Genomic DNA, 24,162 nt, shown 5'->3' with positions numbered 1-24,162 from the left:
TTCTTACAGTGAGACACTGCATCATCACTACTTAATCCCTTTGGATCACTAGAGTTTGTTGCCTTGCACATTGCTTTTCATCCTATTGTATGGGAATAATTTTTAAAACTGTATTTGATGCTGTGTGTACCAGAGACATTGTTCTGTAAACACTGGAAAGGATTGAAAGAAATAGTGGGTAAGGATGCTAATGATAGGGCACAACTCTGCTGGCATCTTGCTGTGATCTGGATCATCCCTTAGATTATCCCCTGATTTGTAACCTCCCTGGGTTTAGCTGGGATAGAATCATGTTCTTCCTAGTAGCTGGTACAGGGCTCTGGTTTTGATTCAGTATGAGAAAAACATTGATAACACATTGATGTTTAGGTTTTTGCTGAGCAGGGCTTACCTTAAGTCAAGGACTTTTCTGTGTGTTATGATCTGACAATGAGGACTTGCACTCTGGCCCCTGCCCAAAGCACCAGATTAATTGTATCAGACCTTTTGAGCACTACAATATCCCGCTTTTCTTTGGACTTCTCAAGGCAAAAGAATTTTAGCATACAGCCTTTGTTTTCTTGTTTCTTCTTCCCTAAGTGCCTTCTTGAATACTTAGGACTCCCGTTTCTCATTAGGATGAAACATTCTGGGGAAACAGCCAAGGTGTATTTTCTAGCTATATGATAAGTTTATTTAGCATTATCTCCCAGAATTTACAGCCTGCATTTTACCACGTGCTTGCTCAGGAGGATGAAGCTGTCATCTGCACAACATACAGCCCCTAACCTGAGAAAGGAAGATGAACAAGAATGGAAACCAGTAACTTTTCCAGTTTCCTTTTCTGTGCTGCAACATGGATTGTTGCACACATGAAATGCTCTGAGGGACCAGCCTCAATTACAGTAGCCTGCCAATTATGCCCCTTTTCCTGTTAGAGGTGGTTGGGACAGAGCAAGTCAAACCATATGTTGAAATTACGCCTGTCTTCAGTGAGCCCTGTTGTGTTTGCGCCTGCGTCTCTAGGGTCACACTTATATAACCATGAGATTCCTCTCTAACAAAATATCAAACCCACTTTAGGTTGGACTCAGAAATCCTTGCTTGGACTTGAGCATTCCTGCCTTGCTTTTATGTTTCTCATGTTCATGTCCCAACTGATGGAGCATTATTTCACACCATTGATGGGAGAGCACGTCTGACCATACCGGGCACAGCATCTCCCAGTCTCCGGCACCACATGGTGGACAAGGCAAAACTGTTCTGATGTCATTTCAAAGGGACACAAACCTAAAAATGGGGGTTTTGCAGTACCTTTACATTCTGCCTTAAGGGGAGGACTCTCTTTATCAGGAGTTGAACTTGCAGACTTTTTTACATATTCCTCACACTTTTTCTGCAAAAGGAAAGACACTGAGCAAAGGACATGTATCCTCCTTTTCCCAACACATTTCCTGTAGAACTGCAGAGCAACTAATAATGCCTAACGTGCTAATAGCAGGCTGAAACCAAGTTCTCTGTTCATAAAAGGCCTTAATCAACATGTCAGACGTGTCAGGAATTGAGTCTGTGCAGCCTTCTTTCTACAATCCTTCCCCATGTAAGGAGCAGCCTTTTCTCATGCAAATAGTTCCCAAAGCCTATTTGGTTTCTGAATGAGTAATGCCATTCACAACTGGCCCTGCTTCCTCTCACAGGAATCATGGCTCCTATGCCCAGATAAACTAACCATTTTCATGAGCAAAAGGCACACCTTTCAAAAAATCCTGCGGCAGTTCTGCAAATATTGCTGCTATAACGAAGGACATAATTATACATGCTCATTGATAGGCTATTAATCCAATTAATCTCAGACTCTGCACTCTTCATAAACAAAACAAAGAAGACCCTAACTAAAACCTATCTCCATTGAAATGCAAAACTGTTTATACATGAGTGTAGAGTCTAGAAAATTATCAAATCTAGAGAAATAATCTGACTTCACTGAAGCTTGTGGGAGTGATTATAAATCAGATATAAGCTGTAAAATAGAGCCTGTGATTGTATGGGAAGGTAATCCCTGACCATTTGCTGTGTAATAAATTGGACTATTAGCCAGGTAATGAAATCATAAAACACTGACTATTTTTCTAGACATTTCCAGGAAAGGAAATATAAAACCATTTTGGTTTTTTAACCAGATTTTCAAATTTTGTATTTTTAATAAATTCAAAAAAAAAAAAAAAAAAAAAAAAAAAAGCTGAATTGGAGTTTTCTTCCCTGTGCAAGTTATGGCAATGATTTAGACAGAATGACTGATGCTAGTTGGGTACAATGCAGAATAATTAGCACAACCTTCCTGGATCAGGCCCACAGAGATCATAGGGTTCAAGGGAAAAAGGGCTATTTTTTAATCAACACTTAGCAATCACTCCTGATCCTGTTGAAGAAGAAGAGTGTTTGCAGCCAGCTTCAACAGTACTTTTTTTAATGCTAGTCTTGCCATCTTTTGAAGTAAACCTTTGAACTGAGTTTAAAGTTAAATTAGCAGTTGAGTGATTATTTAGTTCATTTGAAATGCCAACTTATTTAAACTGTCAACTCAGTGATGGAAAGTAACTGCATGGTTTACTAGAGCACCAACACTTGAAGAAACTAACTTCCAATCGAAGTAAGTCAGCCCATCACTGTGCTGCAGAAGTGTTAAAGTCACATCTTTGCCCTGGAGCCTGCACATTTGGTGCACTGGATAATACACATGAAGCTAGTGTGTTTAAGAGGAACTGGACTAAGTGCAGTTATTCATGGCTGAAATAAACTCTGTTATGAAGGTGTTTTATGCTGTTTTCAGCTCACAGCTTAACAGAGCCCTGTGAGGGTATTTCTAGCCTGCTTATGAATTAATTGCATGCAGATACATGCACCAATTTACATATTCAGCAAGTGGCAGCTTAGAGTGAGGATCATTTGTTTAAGTGCAATTTGTGTTAATCTGCAGTGATATTAACTGAAAGAGGGAATACAAGCAAGGAAGCTCACTATGCATTTTTTTTTCAAATAAAAATAAAGTATTTTAAACAGCTATTTTAAAATAACTAGAAAAGAGAAGACACAATATGTTGCACAAGGGATATATCTCGGATATCTGACATGATCATTAGATAAAATGCAAGAATTATACAGGACTCTTGTCTGTATTAATGAAATTTGTGATCTACTGAATTTACACTGCATGCTAGCTAAGATTTTAACTGTTCTGCTGTTCCCAAACACACATCCACAAAATTTCTCAGGGATCAAGTATTTCTCTAGGTTGTTGTTGCTGGTGATGTTGTTTTTGAGACTTGTACATTTCAATTATATTTTTCAGACAGTGTGATCTCTTTTTTTAACATTTTCTAAAATGGAATGCAGGGAAAAGTTCAACTTTACTGTTGACTCACAAAAATTAATATGGGAGGGAAAATTCAACATGTTAGTAGCATCATGATTTTAGGTTTCAGATTTTTTTAAGACCTGTAATCATAGATATCATAAGGTCATTACATTCCAGCACTAAAACAGATATATAGGATTCAATAGATCTCATTTTAATCATTACTGAAATGCATAGTGCAAAACCTATGGTACTGTAGAACAAAACAGTGGTTAGCAGTAACAGTGAGTGACTAGAGGGATTGTTTATTTTCCTTTTACTATGCCCAGATAAAATATGGTGTGGTACAAAAATAATCTTAGTGCTGTAGCTCCCTTCACAATGCAATGACAGCTGGCTAAAGAAGATTTTGGCCACCTGAGGCTGCAGAATAATTTAGGACCCAATTTTAAATCCACTGCAAGGAAAAAAACACTTTGGCTTGGTTTAGTAAAAGCATGTAAGGGATCTACACTGATCCTGATTTTACCCCAGCCTTTTTTCAATTGCTCATGAATGTAAGTGAGAGAGCAGCATATGGAGTGAAGAGTGAGAACATCAGGACGCTGGGAAATCAGTCGTGCCTCTGCATTTGTACCACTTGGCACTGCAAACCAACAGACCCTGACAGTCACCTCCTGCCTGCTCCTTGCCATACTAGTGGCAGGATTTGTTCAGCCCAAACACAGAAAGACCAGGAGGAGAGGAATAGCACAGAGGGAAACACTGTTCCTATAAAGCCCCTACTTTGCACTGGAACATAAGAAAATTTTTCTGAGCAGAGGGAGTTCTGACTTTCAGCAGCTTTTGGTGGAGAAACTTTCCAAGACAACAGCGAAGATGATGACAAGAAAAAATATTCTATTCAAAGTTTAGGAAAGATGCTAAGTGTAGAAGACAATAGCTGAAATGCCTGCTTTAGCACTGTGAAACATAAATGTCATTTGTTACTGATTTTACAGAACAGAAATGTGGAGGATCACATCTTGTTCACATTTATTCTAGGAAAATTCCAATGACTTTTGGAGGAATAAAACCAGTTCTTTTCTAGGGAAGTGTTCCATAGTTCTGTAACAACTGAGGATTTCGGTAAGTATGGTTTCATTTCAGTAGATTTTAGAATAATCCTCTATATCTTGAGGAGCAAATACATAATATTTTCTCTCAGTTTCTATACAATTATTAAAAAACAGTGCAAAACCATTACACGCATAAACAAAAACAGGATCTAACCTTGTGTTTTCTAGACATTTCCAGCTCGTATACTTTCAAAACATTAAAATACACTCATGAGATGGACATTTGCCAACTCAGTTCTTGTAAGGTTCCCTAAACTCCAATTGAAATCAAAGGGGCATGTGCTTAAACACTTTCCAGAAGACATTTTCTGGAATTAGTCATAATGAAAATGAATTAATTTTGGTCTATTTCCCAGTATTTCCCTAGAGTCACGGTTCTTATATTTTCCTCCCAGCTGTAGTCTGGGTGAGATTTAGAGCCTGGAGTTTTTGAGCTACATGGTTTTGTGTCAGTAAAGCCTATTTCTGCTTTGCACAAACTCCTGCTTTGCCAGTTTCATCCTAAAGGAGGAAAAGAAAACTATGTAACAAACGATAATGTTTTCAAGAGACCGTGTGCATATGCATGCATGTAAATCACTCTGAAAGAGAGCAGATGATGCTTCAAAGTAAAATTTTAAATGTCTCTGTATCAGCTATAAGGCAGTAAATCCAAATCATTAACAAAAATAGAGCAACCCCAGAACAAATGGTGTAGAAACAGTACTGCCACCTTGCTGGAGGAATAAAATAATGTGATTTCTATTTCTCAACATTGTTTGGATAGCCTACAATTATCAGAATTAAATATGGTAATAGCCTGGTAATTAACAGTAATTTCTTTTATCATTGTGTGAATGGCATTACAGAAGCAACGACCTATAAATTTTTTCATGAGTTCTAAAGTTACTGGCACCATACTTTTAATTACCCTTCCAGTCACTAAAGTATTTTAGAGCAGTTACTAAGACGATGCCAAAACACCCTGATGAACCTCTTTTCTTGACCAAATGATAAAAACGTTAAAAAAAATTAATCGTGATTTGACAAGCACGGTGTGCTGATGAGGTAACAAGAACCTGCCACTTGATAACATTTGGTAATATACGGGAATACAAACAGATTTTTTTTTTAAGAAAGATTATTATTGCTTTTGATTATTCTTTTGTAATTAAAATTGTATTAAAAGAAAATAGATTTATTGAAGAAAATGCAAAGCAATTACATCTGCTGCATGACCCATCCATTAATTGCTATTACCATCAGTATTTTATATGCCTCTTCAACATCAGAGGGGAAAATGAACTCCTAGAGGTTCAGAGAGTAGCTAGTGGCAGTTGCAGTTTGATCCTGGGTTTCTCCTTCCCCTTGTTCCACCCCTGTTCTGATTGTAAATGCTATTTCACACAGCTGCTTGCAGAGCAGTGTCCTGAGAGCATCTTAGCCATAGCAGGTGTCAGAATCTGCTCCTAAGCATGGGCGACAAGGCTGTGCTGGCCTCTTCCCAAGGGAGCTACCTTGGGACAGGCATGCCAGGAGCTGAGGGGTCACACACCTCCACATGGCCCTTTGGGAACTATGGGGAAGTGATAAAAGTCACTGTATCCCTAAATCCAAAAAAGAGAAAACTGTGAGATTGACTGAAACTGCCTTTTCTTCTCCTATGCCCATTTTTTGATCACAGTAGAACTCCCAAAGCCACCTGGCTGTTGCCACCTAAACACACTACCTTTTTGAAAATTTTATTCAGTGTATACATGAAGATCACCTTCTGTAGAACTATTTTAATACTTCAGAAAAAGGTAATCAATTTCAAAGTGTTTGTATTCTCCTAGAAATGGATCATCCTGCCAATTATTTGGAGAGGAATTGTTGCTTAAAATGGAGCTGATGGGGACAAAAGAGAAGACCAAAAAGTCACACATCAGCTCATCTGCTTGAGTGGAATTAAATACTCAGTACAGATATTTGTGTGTGAACATGAAATGGAAAGAAATAGTGGCAAAAAGAGAACAGGTACAAAAACAAGAGGTCTGAGACTTTCTATTTTCATTTTTAAAAGGTTTGAATTTTATCACTTCGTCATCTCCTTGACTTTGTACTTATAAGTACAAAGTACTTTGTACTTTGTTACTAAGTACTTTGTACTTTCCCTCTCCCCACTCGCTTCCTCTGCTCCCCCCTCCACTTCTCTTTGCTGTGCTTTTTAAACTGAAAATTCACGTATTGCTCAGTACTTACCTATGAATGCAAGAGCAGTACTGCAAGTTGTCTCAAACCCTCCAGGCTGAAGAGCTGTCACTTAAACAGGTAGCTTTGGATTGTGTGGCTCCAAGAGGCCCCCGCTGTACTGGTGTCAGTGAGTATTAATATTTAATTTTGTGTATATGTCATTGAAATATCACATGCCTGTAAAAGCTATAATAGTATGTTTGCTCTTCAATTGCCATGCTTTGTGTAATGACACGGAGGGATTTGGTGCTTGTAAAGTTTAAGTGTTTGTGTATTTGCTGGACTTAGCAGTGCTATGCCTGTGATTAACTATGTGTGCGCTGATTGATTTCATGCAGCCTCTGTTGAGCACATCTCCTGCAATATGTCTGTCTTCATTCAAACTCCTTAAAGGATCCTACGAGCACCTTAAATACCAGAAATTGTTAAAAACGCTGTAGCACAGGCCTACCTCTGTAGCTGCTTCTTCCCATGACAATTCCATTTTATGAAGTACAGGTCTGTACTTTATATTTGGACTTTCCAAACTTTTAAGATATAAACCATCTTTTACTACAAGTTATCAACATATCTCCCCCACTAATGATCACATAGATCAGACCATCCATTTAGAAATGGTAAAACATTTTTAAGAGTTAAGGAGTTTTAAAAGAGAAAATTACTATTTATACACATTTTAGAAACCGAAACAATTGGATTTTATTAAAATGAGAAATCTCCAAAAGTGATTCCCAGATCTCAAGTAACTTCAGACAAGTTTAAGCTTCATGAAGCAACTCTGACTTAATTTTATCAACAATGAATGTTGGCTTTCTAGGAGAAATTCCTTCCAAGAAAGAAAAGGTTGAAAAGTTTGGTCCCACTTATCTACAACAATGAAGCTGTACATGCCCTCTGTCTCTGAAGCTGCAGCTGCCAGGAGGAGTTAACCATGAGTGGGAGGTATTCACCAGGGAACCCTAAATTACCAAAGTAGTAGCTTCCGGCTCCTGTGTCCTACACAATTTCTGGAAAAAAACTGTTCCTGGCAATCCAGGGTGCTGCACGGGCCCGGCAAGGCTGGCTGCTGATGTCATACATTAGCACAGCCATTGTACTTCCCTCATTCATGCTGGTTTCATAGCAGCCCCAAATCAAGAGGTCACAGCACTAACTGAGCTGTGAATCTTCCTTTTTCCTTTGAGTGTGTCTTTGCATTTGGTGAACAGACTATCCCGGATGTATGCTTTGTCTCTTCCCAGATAATCATACTTCCAGAGAAGCCAAAAAAATTACATCAGTGAGATGGGAACCAGGGTATTTGCATTATGTGTGTGAACTTGTTTTACTTGCTCCATAAGTGGTTAAGATCATACCACAAATATGCCTGTGCATGATTCTTTTATTTTCTTTTCCTTATAGCAGTTCTAGTATTTTAAATTATTATAGTAACAGCTATGAGAAAAATGTTGCAGAGTATGTTATTGTCTCTCTACTTGGAGAATTTATGTAGTCCTTGAGCTGTGGAGGTTTTTTTTTCATATACAAAATATTTTGCAGCTTAGTCACTGAAGCATAATGTGAGAACACATGAGAATCACTCTCTAAGAATGCAGATACACATTGTTATGTAACAAATAAGTTTAGGGAGGTGAAATGGGGGTCTTGCTGAACTTCACAGGCAGGCTTAGCTATTCTTTATCTACCATATCTTACACATTTCCTTTCATAGACTTTCAGACTTCCCTTCCCTGAATTTACTTAGTGTAATTGAAAACACAAATTTGAGGGGAAAAAATCTGTTATTTGGACAGGGTGATAATTAATCTTCACATTGCAGTATCCTATTGAGTGTATTGATTACCTCTACTGCCCACTCACTGTAGTGTCACACAATGGCCATTACAGTTATTGCAACTCTCAGTCTAATTATATGCTCTTTGACAAGTTAAATAAAACAGAATTTTAGTGGCAGTTTCCTATAACTCCCAGGATTTAAATTCTGTACTTTTTGGTCAAAGGACACATTCCTTCTTACTTCAGATAATAGTGGGTTACACAACAGGTACTTCTTACTCCTGAAAACAAACTTTATTTGAGAAATACAAGCCTTTTATGAAGTCTCTGTTGTCACACACCTTGTATGAACCTTGCTACATTTGAACAATAAATTTCAGAGGAGAATTCAAATTAAAAGAAGTATGATCAATAGTTAAAATGTAAAATTTTGCTTTTAGACACTGCATTTCTGTATATGAGCTGTGGCATGTATGTGCCTCAATTTCTTGATCTGCAATTAAAAATTAAAAAATAAGTTTACTATATGCCTCATGAGAGACTTGAAGGGCCTACATTTACAGAAGATCAAAGCAGCAATCCAAAAATCAGTCTGGCTTTGTATTTTGTCCAGCATGGATTCAAAGCTGTCAGGGGAAAAAAAAAAAAAAAAACAACAAAACGAAAGAAAACAAAAAACCAACCAAACAAACAAACAGAACAAAAAAAAATAAAGAAACCAATTCTGTACCTACAGTACCAGTACACTAAAATGAATTTCAAGTTCATTACAAATTATTCCAAGATTTCCCAAAAATTGGGCACATTCTCACGTAGTAAATCTTTCAGAATTCATAAGACAGAAGAGTAGCTGAGGGTGAAAAAAAAGATGAAAATCCCAGCATTTTATCTGCTTTATGTTTATCACAAACACAAGAAACATTTATAGCAAAGTGGAAAGCTGTCTTTCAAAGTCCAGGCTGTCTGTGGTGCTGTTTCAGTATATGTCATATGCTGTTTGGTCTCAGGAAATAAAACCAAAAGTAGCCGTTTCATCTCAGAAATCATCCGTTTCATAACTATTTTGACTGGATTATGAGTTTACATATGAATTTCACTAACATTGCCTAATATATAATGGTAGTTACATATTGAAATGAAACTCTGGAGAGAAATTCTGCTTATTCTAAATCCCCATTGACCCAAGCATGCTTATAGGAAAACTTCAGCTCATTCATGTCTCTCTTCACTCTTAGATGTTAAAATCTATTGGGAAAAGAAAGCACAAGATGTGGTCTCAGCTCTTCTGGGTGAAATGACTTATGTAGAGTCATCCATTTACTTACATATAAGACTTCATAGTTACATTAACCTCATAAAGGCTGAACTTCTTCACCTTGGCAAACAGAAGACAAAGAGGTAAACTCATGTTTTCCTTAACCAGAACATCTGCTACCTGAAATTACCCATTTGTGTTCAATTGTTATTGGGAGAGTCTTTCTGAATCTGGGGCCACCAAATTGATTCCAGGCAGCTGACTCACTGAAGGGTAGGTAAACTAAGAAGAGTGGGACGTGGAAGGGAAACAGTATGAGTTTCTTATAGGCAGATCTTTAGCCACCAAAGTCCTGCTGACTGTGGTTAAGCTGTATGCTGGCAGAAGCTCACTGATTTTTGGGGCTACATAGTAGAAAAGAACTGTCATTTTCTTCTACAGAGTTGGCTCTAGAACCCATATGCAGTATCTGCCTGCTGCAAAATAGTACCTAGACAACACTTAGAAGGACCTAGTCTTGATCATAAAAGTTTGCAAATCAGGAGAGTTTTTGCAGGAAACCAGAGGCTGATCAGAATTTCCTCTGTTTAGATAGTAATAAGAACATCAGACTGCTGTTCACAGAATCACAGAATAATGGAATCAATTAGGTAAGAAAAGACCTCTGAGTTCACTGAGTCTAAGCCATAGCCCAACACCACCCTGTCAACCAGACCGTGAGCCTTGGTGCCACATACATTCTTTCCTTAAATGTCTCCAGGGATTGTGACTCCACCACCACCCTGGGGAGCCCATTCCAATATTTAATCATTCTTTCTGTGAAGAAATTCCTTCTAATGTCCAACCTAAACCTTCCTGGGCATAGACCTCATCCTGTCCTTGTGGAGGTTTTCCTTTTATATGTATTGCAAAATTGAAGCAACAGATTATTTTAAGAAACAGACAGATTTTTTTGTTGACTCCTGGTAGCATTCCAGTAGCACAAATTCCTAATCTGTGCCCTGGTATAGACTAGATATCAAAAACCATAACATGGGGACATGTTTCATCAGAATGTGTTGATCTTTACGGACTACAGCTTTACTTAGTAGTGTGCAAGAAGAAGTTGAAACTAAAATTTCACCTGCTAAACTTAAACAGAAGTTTGAGAGAATGTTTGAAAGAAGGCTGCAATAGGGATGACATCAACAGAAACAGCTAAGTATAAATTTTATACAGTCTTAAGTGAACCATTTACAAATGTTTCACTTAGTTTGAACTTTGATTAAACTTCCAGGCAGTGAAAATTTATAAGAGGGTCCTCTTTTATGAAAGAAAGGAGGAGAAATCAAAACTGTGTCATCTATACTTACTGTCCATTTCCTAGATCCTGGACCCCTCACTTTGATACATACTCTGAAGGCACTTCAGCCTTGATAAAATTTAGGCAAGCTTCAGAGAAATCCTGAGATAATTCCACATCTTGGCCACCCTGCAACAATGCAAACAAGAGCAAGGCCTTTGCATTTTCCAAGATTTGTGTGCATTTCTCACAATTTTCCTGAGAACTGCTCCAAGTCATTGGAAAGATAGATAATTGCACTTTTACTAGAGGAAGTCTTATTTAGCCAGTTCAGTGTTAGGGTGTGACCCTTAAGTGAAGACATTTCATCATGTGGACATGTAAACATGTGACTTAATTTTTATAAAGTTCTTAAAATTGTGTGTTTTATGATACATGGATAGGCTCTGATGTTTATCAATTTTTAGTGAAAATAGTCATCATAGAGAAACAGAAATAAATCTTCAGCACAGTCAAAGGCACTGTCAAGAATTTACATGTTTGCCATGCCAGAGATATACTTGGCTGAATATAGACTCAAACATCAATTTCAAATGAAAAAAGATTTCTCCAGCTGCCGCCACATCTGTTGTCAGGACCTGCTGCTATGTCAGCGAATGCATTTAAGCAATCATTGCAAGAAGTCTTTGTCTCTTTGTGTGAACAAGAATGAGAGAACCACCAGAGTCTGTGAGACAAAAATTGTTCAATGTAGAATATCAGAAGTGGGTTTCAATCTAAATCAAAGATGCTAGGATATCAAAATCAGACTGGGGAAAATAGTATTACAATACCAAATAATGTGCTAGTGAATGTCTCCAGAAGCTTAAAACAGTATTAGGAAAATTTATGAAAAGTGACTCCAAGAAATAGAATGACAAACCTTCAGCTGAAAACAAAAAGACTCATATGTGTAAATTGGCATGTGTGGCTGATTTAAGTTTGTGCCTGTGTAATCTTGATGGATAAGAATCCTCCAAGTTTCCTCTACAGTATTGTAGTGCTTCTTGACATATATACTATCCTCACAAATCCTGTTTTTAAGCAGTACATGAATTGAGAAGTAAGGAAGTTCTCTGAAAATGTAAATGACTGGATGACTTCCTATAGAGGCATGAAGTTCACCTTATAAAATTGTAAAATCATGCCAGAGAAACTGGCTTAAGTATATACACACACACACACACACATCTGCATACACACACATAAAGTACTTTTAAAATAACTAAGATTTTTTTGTTACAGTTTGGTAAAAATCTTGGAGAGAGGAGCAGACATACGCAGTACATTACAAACCATCTATTCAAGTCTTTAAGAGGCTGGATATCTTTCCTGCCTGTGGTTGATACACAATCTTTAAAACTGCTCAATCCGTGAAGAATATCAATAAAAACAACTCTCTTCAATGATGTTGTTTTCAGGTTGGTTCTTTCGTCATGAATTTGCCTTTTGGCATCTTTCTTACTGTATGTTCATTGCACTAGTCAAACAAATGTAGTGTCACAACCATCATAAAAAGTCAAGCATTCTGAGCTGAACAAATTGGTTTGCACCTGCCGAATATTGCACAATTTTTATTTTGATATATTGTGCATTAAAGCAAAATCCATCAATAGAATAGTTAGAGAGGAAATAAAAAGTCCTATCATCTGGGGAGGCCTAAAAGACCATCTATAGCGGTGGTGAAATTTCTGTGCCATGGTTTAATTTTGAAAGAACGTTGTCTTATACTTTCAGTACTCGATTTTAATACAGATACTCTTCTGAGGAGATAGAGGTGGTAGTCCAGATAATAAAGCTGCTATTACAGCTGTTCTTCCCATGCAGCTGTTTCTGCACCTTAGTGCTCCATCTGGAGTCTGAGGAACTCTCCATGGTGTGCACTGTCCATATATCCAATAAACTGATAGTCCTAGTTCCGAGAAGGTGGCTGCTATCTGTGAACAGCAGGAAGCACAGGAGTACAAATAAACCTTATCAAAAGGTGTATATTAAACAGACCTTTTCCTTTCCTCTTTTCTCTTTCCTGGACTGTCTATTCTTCACTGAGGTGAAGAATACTGTGGAACTGCTTTCTAACCTATTTTTACTCACTCCATTCTTAGAGTCCCAAATTCTAATCAGCACCTTTCCCTTTGAAAAGGAAATTGGAATGCAATTTCTGCTGGAGAGTGTAAATCCATCTTTACTACAGAAGAGATACAACATACTTCTATCTTCCAGAAATTATTTTACATTTCTCAATATGACATTCAAAATAAATAGGTCATAAGGTTTTCTTAAACATGTACATGTATGTCCAATATATCCATATAGTTATCTGGACACTTCTTTAAAGTGTATACAATGGGAATTTAATTAATAAATATTTGGTAGCTATGTTGGTAGCTTTGTGGGTTTAGAGCAGCTTTGGAATATCACAGAAATAGGAGCTTTACCAGTAAGACTTTTCCATACATTTTCAGTAAAATGAGAATTTTCTTTTTCAGAAAGTGAAGGATTTGTGTTTCACTAATTATTCTGCTGGTGTTTCAAATATAAGTCATGTCTAGAAATCCTAAGCAAATGAACCAGAAAATGGTAGAGCACATAAAACTACAAATGGCATGTTGTTCTCCTGCAGATACAAAACATTGAGGCCAGTTCATAAAAGTTCCTACTTCACACTGAGGTGTTTGGAGCACCAGCAATGATAAGTGCAATTTTAGCTTTCCTTGTCAGAACCTTACTATGGAAAGGAGATTTTGGGTACTATGGTCATATAAGGTATGAGACATAAGTATGGGATATTTGACTTCCTTTTTGATAAAAAGGAGATCCTCAAAGTAGTAGCAAATGGAGGATGTCTGTTTTACTGTACAATAGCCTGCCTCCATCTATCACTGGAGTTAAAAAACATAAAAAAGTGGGGTGAATATTAGATCTTGTTCATAAATCTGTTTTCCCAGGCTGTTTTTAACTGGTGCAGTGAAACTGCAAAGTACATGCTGTGTGACTATAGCTATTTTCAGTTATATTTCAGAAACATCAAAGGTAACATGTCTTGTATTTCTCCTTTGGGCCTGGAAATTGAAATAATAACAATGAGATGTGTTTCTTTAAACTTTCTGCATGACTGAGCTCACTAATTATGGAAGCTTAGTGTTGATGAATAGGTTAAGCTCAGTTGAAAATTAGTCTTTGCTCCCAAAGAGCTTATGTGACTCAAGAAATTTCTTATATAATTAGATGAAAACTGATTTTCTTCAGTACTTAGGGAACCACATGTACTTATGAATAGTCTTTGCCAACACAAAGTTTGCCATTTAACTTCTCTCATTTGCTTTTCTCTCTTACATCTTGGCAAAATATATCAGTCTGTTTTTCTCTAACAGCAGGCTCAGAAGTTCTCCTTCTCATTGGGCCTAATTCTTCATGGTTGGTATATCTTTATAAGACAGAAACACAGCATAATAATTGTGTATTTAAATAGAACACATTTTTGCAATGTTACAAATACCAAAATAGCGCAAGTTCTGTTTTGGATTGTGTCAATTATATGAACACTTCTAAAACAGATTCCAATTCTTACTTAAAATATGCATGTGCCTGTGTCTTCTTTAACCCCTCTTCTCTGTCTTTTTTCTTGTCTTGCTGTTGACTACTACTTGAGACTTTTCTTTAGAACTCACATTCAGAACTTCAGACTGCCAGAGAAGCCATTTTGTCTTTGTAGTACATTTATTTTTCACTCATCAATCCTAAAAGTATGCTTGCCATTCTGCTATAAGTCTGCTCCTTTAAACAAGTAGCTTTTATGAGCATTTCCCCAGCACACCCTGCAAACAGTGTCACCCATAAGTAGTTGCTGCCTTTTGCATTTATGGTGCAAGGGGAAGCTGTGCACTTTCATAAAACTCCGAGGTGCGCATGTGAAAAGTAAGAACAAACTCCAGTTTTGAGCCCTACCCAAGATCAGCATTTCTTCTGAAACAGTTTCCTTTTGTGCGTTATTGCCAGAAGTAGACATGGGAATTGCACGGAAAACACCATAGTTAATTCAGCAATATTCTCTGCCAAGGAGGAAGAGGGGAAATCAAGAAATATAAGGGCTGGTGTGAAGGAACAAGGCTTCTTTGTACTCAGAGACTATAAGTGCACCCTGGAATAATAGGTTCGTGATCCTAGCAGAGGGAAATTCACTATTTCCAATGCAAACAGGAATAGTGACCATCTCTCTGTCACTCATAGTGCAAAGGGGTCAGTTTCTGCAGGGCTCGTACTTTCAGAAGAAAACGTCTTATTTAATCATGAGCAGAATCCATTTCTACATTCACAACATGAATACCCAATGAAGAGTGACACATTTTGATTGCAAACAGCTGTTGCCATCTGATATGGGGATATATTACAAATATTTTAGCAAATGTTTCTCCTCCTCCTCTTTTCCCCCTAAGACTGACAAAGTTGATGCATGACAGGGAAATGTATTCTTATGTGAAGAAACTCCCCATGTCAAAACATCAGGCAGCAGGCAGTACCATTTCACAAGCACACACATCAAATAGCACCTGTTAGAGTATAAACTCTGTTCACTAAAACCTTGACTAGAAAGGCAGCAAGAGTTGTGTGTGTTTTAGACTGTGAAATTTGGAGGCGTTGAGGAAGTTCAATCCCTGCTGACTGAACCTGAAACAAAAAGCTCCCTGTAAGCAAGAAGCTAGACCTTCATTATCTCTTTCCTTAGGTGCTCCACTGAGAACAGCAGTGTCAAAATCAGAGATATGATAATACTGCAGAAACAAGCTCTCTTGAAGTATTATTATGAGTGCTAGAAAATATTTTCTGCTGTAAATCAAGAAAAGAGCTTTAAACACTCTGAGGGAGATGAGTTGTTTAAACAAAGTCCCTAACTCAGATCTGGAGGGGAGAGAGCAATCTACAGTGATAGAGCTCCCAACCCTTGGATTTAATTTGATTTACTACTTTCTTAACTTTGCCTGTAAACCCACTGAGGCAATAACTTCTTGTTCCATTTCATGCTGTTACTCTTACATGAATAAGGTGAGCAGAATGTGAGCAATGCTGTTTTTCTGTGGAATATATGTCACTTACATACAGTATGTTTAAATCCAGACCCAAATTCTTAGTATGTTCTCACGTTCTCACTGAAAATTGAGAATATAAAATATACTCCATTATTGTTAGTTACTATGCACTTCAAAGAGGAAGTAAATCAGAAAACTTTGATGAAGTGAATTATTTTAATTTTTTTTTCATTAATTTGGTGTGTACAAAAGAATTAGAAAGGTGCTGCTTTTCTCCAAACCAGGTTTGCTGCCTATCAGCCCCCAGCAAGTCCACCAGACACAGCAGGTGCTGACCTCTTCCTAGGAAATACTCTGTATCATTCTGACACTGACTGTATGGAAAGGGCAAGCATTCAGCACTCTCTTGATACTCCTAGGCAGTTTGCTGTAATGTCAATTTTTAATTTCAAGCTTTAATGAAAATAAGTAATAGTGATCTAATGACGTTTTAAACCAGAAAATGTACAGCCTTTCAGCACATTCCTTTCAAGTCCCGGGTGACTCGAAAGCATATCGGACAATCACTGGTGAGTACAGAGATCTTCATTCTGATTATTCTAGAACACTGTATTTTCTTAGTATATACAGTAAACACTGTATCAAATTTTTCTAAACATTTCTGTTCAAATAAACTTTTGTTTACTTTAATGCCTGGGAGGTGATTTCTGTAGGAGATTCCTCAAAGCATAAGGTGTTACACCCTCTTACTCTAGAAGAGAAAGCTAATCATGCTCCCATACATTTTCATTTAACCTGCTCTCACTTCCTCAGCTGAAATATTGGAAACTTTGTCCTTGTGGTTTCTTCTTTGTGTTCTTTGTTTCTTTTGCTGTTAGACTGTTCGGAGGTTATAAAGGTGTTAAGAGGGCTTACGCTTATTAGATATGACCCTACAGAGCAACATTGTTAATAAGGATCCCAAACAGCTGTGAAGCACAAGATGAATTGCTGGATTTCCTAATCCCTTTCTTCTTGGTCCATTTGCGCTAACTTAAGGTTCCACAAAAAAAATTTTGCAAGTTTTTAAGACTTTACTGCCTGGGAAACCCTCTGGTATATTCTTTATCATCTAAACTAGAAAGCTTGTTTTTATGAGATAAAAAGTTATGCAGCATTTTTAATGAACTTTCAGAACAAACATAAAAAAGTAATTTAGTAATAAATAATAAAAAAAAAACAAATGTGAGAAGAAATATGAAATGCAAAACAGGAATCTAGGATGTAATTTTAACATTCAGGGAAAAAAAATACTTCTAATTTATTCTTTCCAAATGCAACATTTTTATTATAGGTTAAAAAGCAAATACGTAGCTAAATGATAATCTGATGAAAGGGATTTTCATGGCTATGCAGACAGCAGAGATCAATGTATGGAGCCTAGACAGCTCTGGTGTCTGAATACCCTCCTCACCAACAAAGTTCAAAGCAGTATGAAAGAGACACACTACTCAAGAAGGATGAGGAAAGTGTCACATGATGTTGCATGGCTTGAAATATGCCTAACTATAAATACAACATACATTAACCAGGAAGCTTTCATGTAAGAAAACATCCATAGTTACAATCTATATATAGCAGCACTAACTTTGTTTCCTTTTTACCAGGAAATAGTTTTTATCTATTAATATTTAATGCTACATGGACCCTTTAATGATGACAGACTTTATCTTATGCACTTGGAAACTAGTGTTGCAGAGAAGAAAACCCTTTGTTTTTCTCTGCATGTCAGAGTTCTAGAAAAATAAGTGAGAATCTCTGCTTTTCTAGCTGACTGTCCTGTCAAAACAGGGCTTGAAAATGTAAACCAATATGCAGTAGGCTATTTCTGTTACTGCATTTTTCTTACAGATGGCTGGAGAGCAGAGGAACAGGCCAAGAAATTACTTATACACAAATATGTACAAAGGAATGCACAGAAGCCTTTCAGTCAGAAACCAGTTACATTTGCAGTTAACTCAATGTAACCTTCCTGGTTAATTCTCCAAACCTGTAGGCTGGATCTTTGCTTTGTGGACAAGAATAGGTTTACATTTTTGTGGGGGAGGATGGACATGTTTCACAGGCTCAGACAGGCTCTGAATATTAACTCATGGGTGCAACCTATATATACATTTTGAAGGACTTTCTCTATCCATTTTTGGTCAAAATTGTCTTCTTTTGTTATTCATCCTGACATAAGCTTCAGTGTTTCTGAATATTTGGGTTTGATGTTTTGTTTGTCTGTGGACCAGATTGCTATGGAAGATTAGTGAATATCTGAGAAGTGGACAGTCACATTAGAATATTTCTGTTTAGGATGATGTTGAGCGATGTATCTTGATCCTGATATGATGTTGTGTCATTAATGCTACCTAAACAGCACCTTTTAAATTTCTGAAATGGAAAAATTATGATCTTTATACTGTTCAAATTGAAGTTACTTACGATATCTTAATTTTTTCTGTGCTACTTTATAGATTTTGCGAAATCTGAAAGCATATTTATTTTTTGTCTTGTGTACGTATATATATACTAATATTTTTCTAAAGTAAACATCACTAACATGAAAGTGTTCACTATATGGAAATAATTTCCATGCTGACAACATCAGTGTAAAGCCATCAAAACAAAGTAGTGCTCTGCTAACAAGCACTTCAGTTTTTCTCATTCAGGAGTGGCATAAGGGCTTCCCTGGCTTAGAGTTTCTCAATAAATTATTTCTGTCTTCTACATTCTGTTACATTTCCCAGATTCATGGCCTTCTCCACCAGGCTTCTCAAGGTCTGGTGCTCTTTGCCATTTTATACCTCCTCATCCTCAGGGCTACTAACTGAGGCCATCACATACTCATACTGTAGCATTTCCTTTGCTACTGCTGACAAGCTCAAAACATGCCAGTGCATGAAGGTTATTTTTCATGTTTAATGAGGTGCTGTGATTATACTGGAATTTCTAGTGTTTGCTGTGATGTTAAAGAGTCACCTTGTCTGACACTGTAAATGAACTTTATTTGCAAAGTAAATATTTTCTCAGAGGTTTCATTTTCCAAAGAGCAAATTTGAAGCTGCCTAGCATTCAGATGTACTGGTGTATGATTGCTCACTGCCCCATGTGCTCTATTCAGCAACATTCCTCAAACCAAGAGCCAAAACTAAACCACATAATTATAGTCACCTAGGTGACTCTAAATAACTGTGTCATTTATCTCATTACGTGGTAAGGGTGGCTATTCTGTACCGTACTATACCCTGTATTCTCTGCACCCACCAGTCAGTCCACATTGAACAGGTCTCTGGAATCTCAAGTTTTCCACCTGGTTAAAAAGCGTGATGGTGATGAAAGCATTGGACTGGGTTATATCAGCATGACATCAAAAACCCCACTGCTGATTAGCGTTGGGGCAGGAGGGTGCAGCTGGCTACTTCTGGGAGCCCAGGGAAAGGGTGCAAGTGGAGGGTGGTAGCCCATGCAAAAAAATGAGCTTAACACAAGTCATCTCACTTCTCTACCTTTCAGATGAAGAAACCTAATAGCTTTGTTCACAGTGACACTGGGGAAAAAAGACATTAGTTGCTTGTAAGGTACTTGGAAATGCTCTGACTGAAGACACTGTGGAAGTACAAATTGCTTACTGTGCCTACAGCTAATACGTACCTCTGGGCTTGGCTTGCACAGAATAAAGGATGTGTTACTAACGCTGGCCAATTAACGGAACTTAAGGGTGTAAAGCAGACAAAGCTTTTTAAAGACTCTGTCTTTATGGTATGCTAAAAATTGAACTTAAGGGTGTAAAGCAGACAAAGCTTTTTAAAGACTCTGTCTTTATGGTATGCTAAAATAATTTCGTTTCAACCTGATTTTTCTCTCTGCTTTTAGACAGATGGGTGATATGGCCTTGTAGCCTTTTATCCTTCTAAAGTTTCTATCTTTTTACCCTATTTTCTTAATGCATTTATAGCTGGAAATTATATTTATTTGACTCAAAATTTATTCTCTCATTCTATTATTTTCTTTGTGAAAAGACTTGATTATGACAATACTAAGAGTTTTACTGTATTAGTAAGTGGTATATTATTTTTTCCCTATGAAAAGTCTGATTTAAAGTCTGATTTCTGTTTTCATAACTCTGTCCCTTGCCCTGAAAAATTATTGACTTACCACTAAGAATATTTTGCAATCAACAGGTTTGTTTGAAAAAAAATAAAAGATTAATTTTATGCTGGAAAAATAAATTCAATAAAACTTTAAAAAATGTGGGAATGAAGTGTAACCACTATTTTCATTCTCAATATCTCCCTGAAAGCATGGACTGCTCTTATTCCTTTGGCCAAATGTCAACAGGTATATCTTACAGCTTTTAAATTTGCTGTAAATAATACAGACTTCTTTGGTGTGATGAAAAACTAATCAACACCAAGAAACAGACTTTCTGTTAACCCAGTTCCACTTGATTAAAAACTATTTTCCATAGAAAGCTTTTTAAAGTAAGCTTCCCCTGTGTGTAGGTAGAAGGAACTCAAATTTTCTGGATAAGCTTAGCTATAGAAGTAGGGATAGCAGTTCCTATTTGCAAAATAAGTTTCTTTCCTTTGCACAGTGAAGACTTTCCCTTAGAAACATGATGTCATTGATTCATGGCATTAATTAATGCCACTCTTCACATTGTGGACATATCCCTACTTGCATTAAGATTGTAGATATGCCTGGAGCACAACTTCTTCCAGGGACTCACTACGGAGCAGGGATCAAGCAAGTCATCAAATGTCATAAAACAAGCAGCCATAAGACTAAGGTTGCAGGCGATCTGTGGGCTTTGCCTGGGGCAGGGAACTCAGGGACAGTCAGGTGACAAGTGCTCAAAGTGTGAGTGAGTACAAGGAAGGTGTTACACACCTTGGAATGCCACTGTCTCTGTAAATTGCTGGCTAAATAGACAGCTTGGGAGTGGTTTTATTTCACAAAGAGGACCTCTCTCCTGTCACTGCTTATATTATGCAATTAACTGCAAACCATAGGAAACAAACAGCATGTTACATTTGTGCAGAAGGCTTTTGTTAAGCAGATTCCTTACACTTACCAGCCTCAGCAAAGAGCCTTGCTATGTATTCTGTATGATTGCTCCACAACATGAAATATTGACAAAAATGCAGACTGTCTGAAGATAGTAAAAGGATTTCTTGTGGGGGATCTAGATCTTAAACAGAAATTCAGCATGTTGTTTACTAAATTATGCTCTCTGTTCATATGCTTCAAGGCAGAGCAGACCTTGAAAAGACAAACTGTTTGTTTGTAAGGTGTTTTAGGCTTTTACACGCTTCACAGAAAGACTAAACTTGACAAAATACATTTCTTCATATATTTGGATTGTAATAGCATTAAATTATTTTTGAAGAGACTAGAGAAGAACCAGAGGCCCCAGAATCCTCTGGATTTTTAAACCTCTGATACTCTCTGATACCCAGTGCCACCTGTGAAGTCTTTTTTTCATACTTACATCAAGGAGAACAGTACCTACAGTTCCAAAACACTGTTAGATTCACCCATCTTCCTTCCTTCCTTCCTTCCGCCACTTCCGCCACTTACGCCACTTCCGCCACTTACGCCACTTCCTTCCACCACTTCCTGCCACCACTTCCTTGCTTCCACCACTTCCTTACTTCCTTCCGCCACTTCCGCCACTTACGCCACTTCCTTCCACCACTTCCTTACTTCCTTCCGCCACTTCCTCCCTTCTGCCACTTCCTCATCTGCCTGTCCATCTGTCTGTCCCACAGCTATTGTTTCCAGACACTTAGAGAAACTGCAGTCCAGTTTTTGGCATGCAGCAGAAGGCCCTGGACAGAGAGCCACTGGAGTGGTGTCAGGGTGTCTAAGTCCACATTGCCATGGTTGCAGATCTTGTCTTCCTTCCTGCTTCTGGCAGATGTGCAACTCCATCTCTCTGCCCAAGTTTGGCTGCCAGATGGATTCAGCTGGTCCTGGGAGTTTCAGCTGCAACAAAGTGATGAGGGCTGACTATAACAGATTCATTTTCACCTATTGATCCCTAAACAGGCAGTAAGGATTGAAGCTACAAAAGTTTGTATTTCAAATCCTTGAGATGAAAGTGTCCAGTGACTCCACTATACTGTTACACAGACCTCCAAAACCTATTTTTTTCCCCTGTTATTTCCCAGCAGAATACAGCCTTTTGTCCCTTCCTTTTGGGAAATCTGTCTTAGTGCTTTTTCTGGCTCCAGGCTCAAGGCACATGGGATTTCTTCTCACAAAGTGATTTGTTCAAGTTAAGAGCTAGCCCTGGCACCAACATGTCTAAACACTCTTTAGTTTCCTTGACTTTTCTCATCATTTAGATTATGCAAATTCAGGTTCCACAGACTTTCTTTAGAGCTACAAATTTATGCAAATATTTGTCTCTTTCTGGGACTTAGTAGTTCAGTTTTATTGTCCATCTTTCTCAGATTTTCCATTCATCTTCAGCAATTCATCGTGAGAACTACTTGGGGCTGCTTTTTTATCATTAAATGTATTGCTATAGCCACTAGACAAATAGTACTACAAGCTAAAACAAATACAAATGCTAATCCAGTGCGAAACCTTAGGATGTTAGTACTGGTTTCTAGAAGTACCTCAGCACTTCAGGGCTGTAGTGCAACTTATGGAGGATTCTGGGTTTGTTTGTTTAGGTGGATTCTCTTAGGAAGGGCTCCCACATATTCTTCCTGTGGGATAAGAATGGAGTGTTTGAGCATTTGACAGTTTAAACAAAGCTCCTGCCTCATCATGAAGAAGGCAGGCAGCAGTCCTTAGCAAGCACAGACTATAATAGCATTTTCTGCATACTCTTTGCTGTAGGAAACACAACTTGGTGATTTCACTGTTTGTGACATGATGTGACGGGCTTGGCTGGAGTAGAGTTAATTTTCTTCACAGTTTGGGATTTTGCTTGGATTTGTGCTGAAAATGGTGTTGATAATTTGTTTTCAGTTTTGCTGAGCTGGGTTTGCACAGCATGTTTTCTGCTCCTCACCCAAGCAGTCATTGGGCTGGGGGTGCACAAGGAATTGTGAGTGGACAAAGCAGGGACAGCTGACCCCAAACACCCAAAGGGATATTCCAGACCATATGGTGTCATGCTCAGCCAAAAAGCTGGGAGAAGAAGAAAGGAGGAGGAGCATTCAGAGCAATATCATCTGTAACACATGGGAAAGATGAGTTTAAATACATTTCCCTGTTTATGCTTTATGCTCCATCAGGAATGCATTAGCCTCAGAAACCTATTGTCCATTCAAAGACAATATCAGAATATCTATTATACTGCACAGAAGAAAACCTCAAATGAAGGTTTTAATGAGATTCATTCTTACTCTCCTGGAGAAAAGAAATCCCCTGCAGAAGTTTCTGGAACTGGATGCTTTCTTATTTATGTATGTCACTGTGGTAGCAAATACTAGAAATACCTTTTATTTACAGAATTTTGCTGCTTTTTGTGCTTCTTCCTGTGGTAGTAGATGAGGAAGTTTTCAAATACACTTTTAGAAATTTTGTACTGAAATTTCCATTTTCTGCATTAATGTCATCAGCAGGAACCCGTCCCTCATTTATCTCCTAGTAGATGTATTTGCCATGAAATGGCTACATCTCGCCTTGTCCAAGGATCTCTAGAGATATTCAGCCACAGATACCCCAGTGACCATCTGTTATCAAGTACAGGATAATTTGCAGAGATGGTGAGTTCTTGCAGTACTTTCCTGGTTTGCCACCAGGAAATAAGGAAATGCTGAGCATTCTCCGCTGGTAAGGAAATCAATGAAATCTGTGTTGTGCACCTTGTAACGTGCTCTAGTAAAGTTAATCTTTTTGAGAAAGTCAGCTCCTCCCTCATTTAAAATGGACACCTACCATTAATGCACTCTTCTCAACACTTTGATTTCACCATGACCTATCTCTCCCTATCTAAGACCAGGAAAATAACAACACTTCGTCTAATGGAGATTATAAGGATAAAGGCAGCCCTTACAAAGCTCTTGGTTAATGTAGTGAGAAGAATTATAGAAAAATCTATGAGGAAAATAATGATTCTGCACTGAGCACAAGGA

This window comes from Pyrgilauda ruficollis, unplaced genomic scaffold, assembly GCF_017590135.1.
Source record: "Pyrgilauda ruficollis isolate IOZ18807 unplaced genomic scaffold, ASM1759013v1 scaffold130, whole genome shotgun sequence".
In the NCBI taxonomy this organism is placed as follows: Eukaryota; Metazoa; Chordata; class Aves; order Passeriformes; family Passeridae; genus Pyrgilauda; species Pyrgilauda ruficollis.
The sequence above is the reverse complement of the archived record's forward strand: the minus strand, read 5'-3'. Positions refer to the sequence as shown.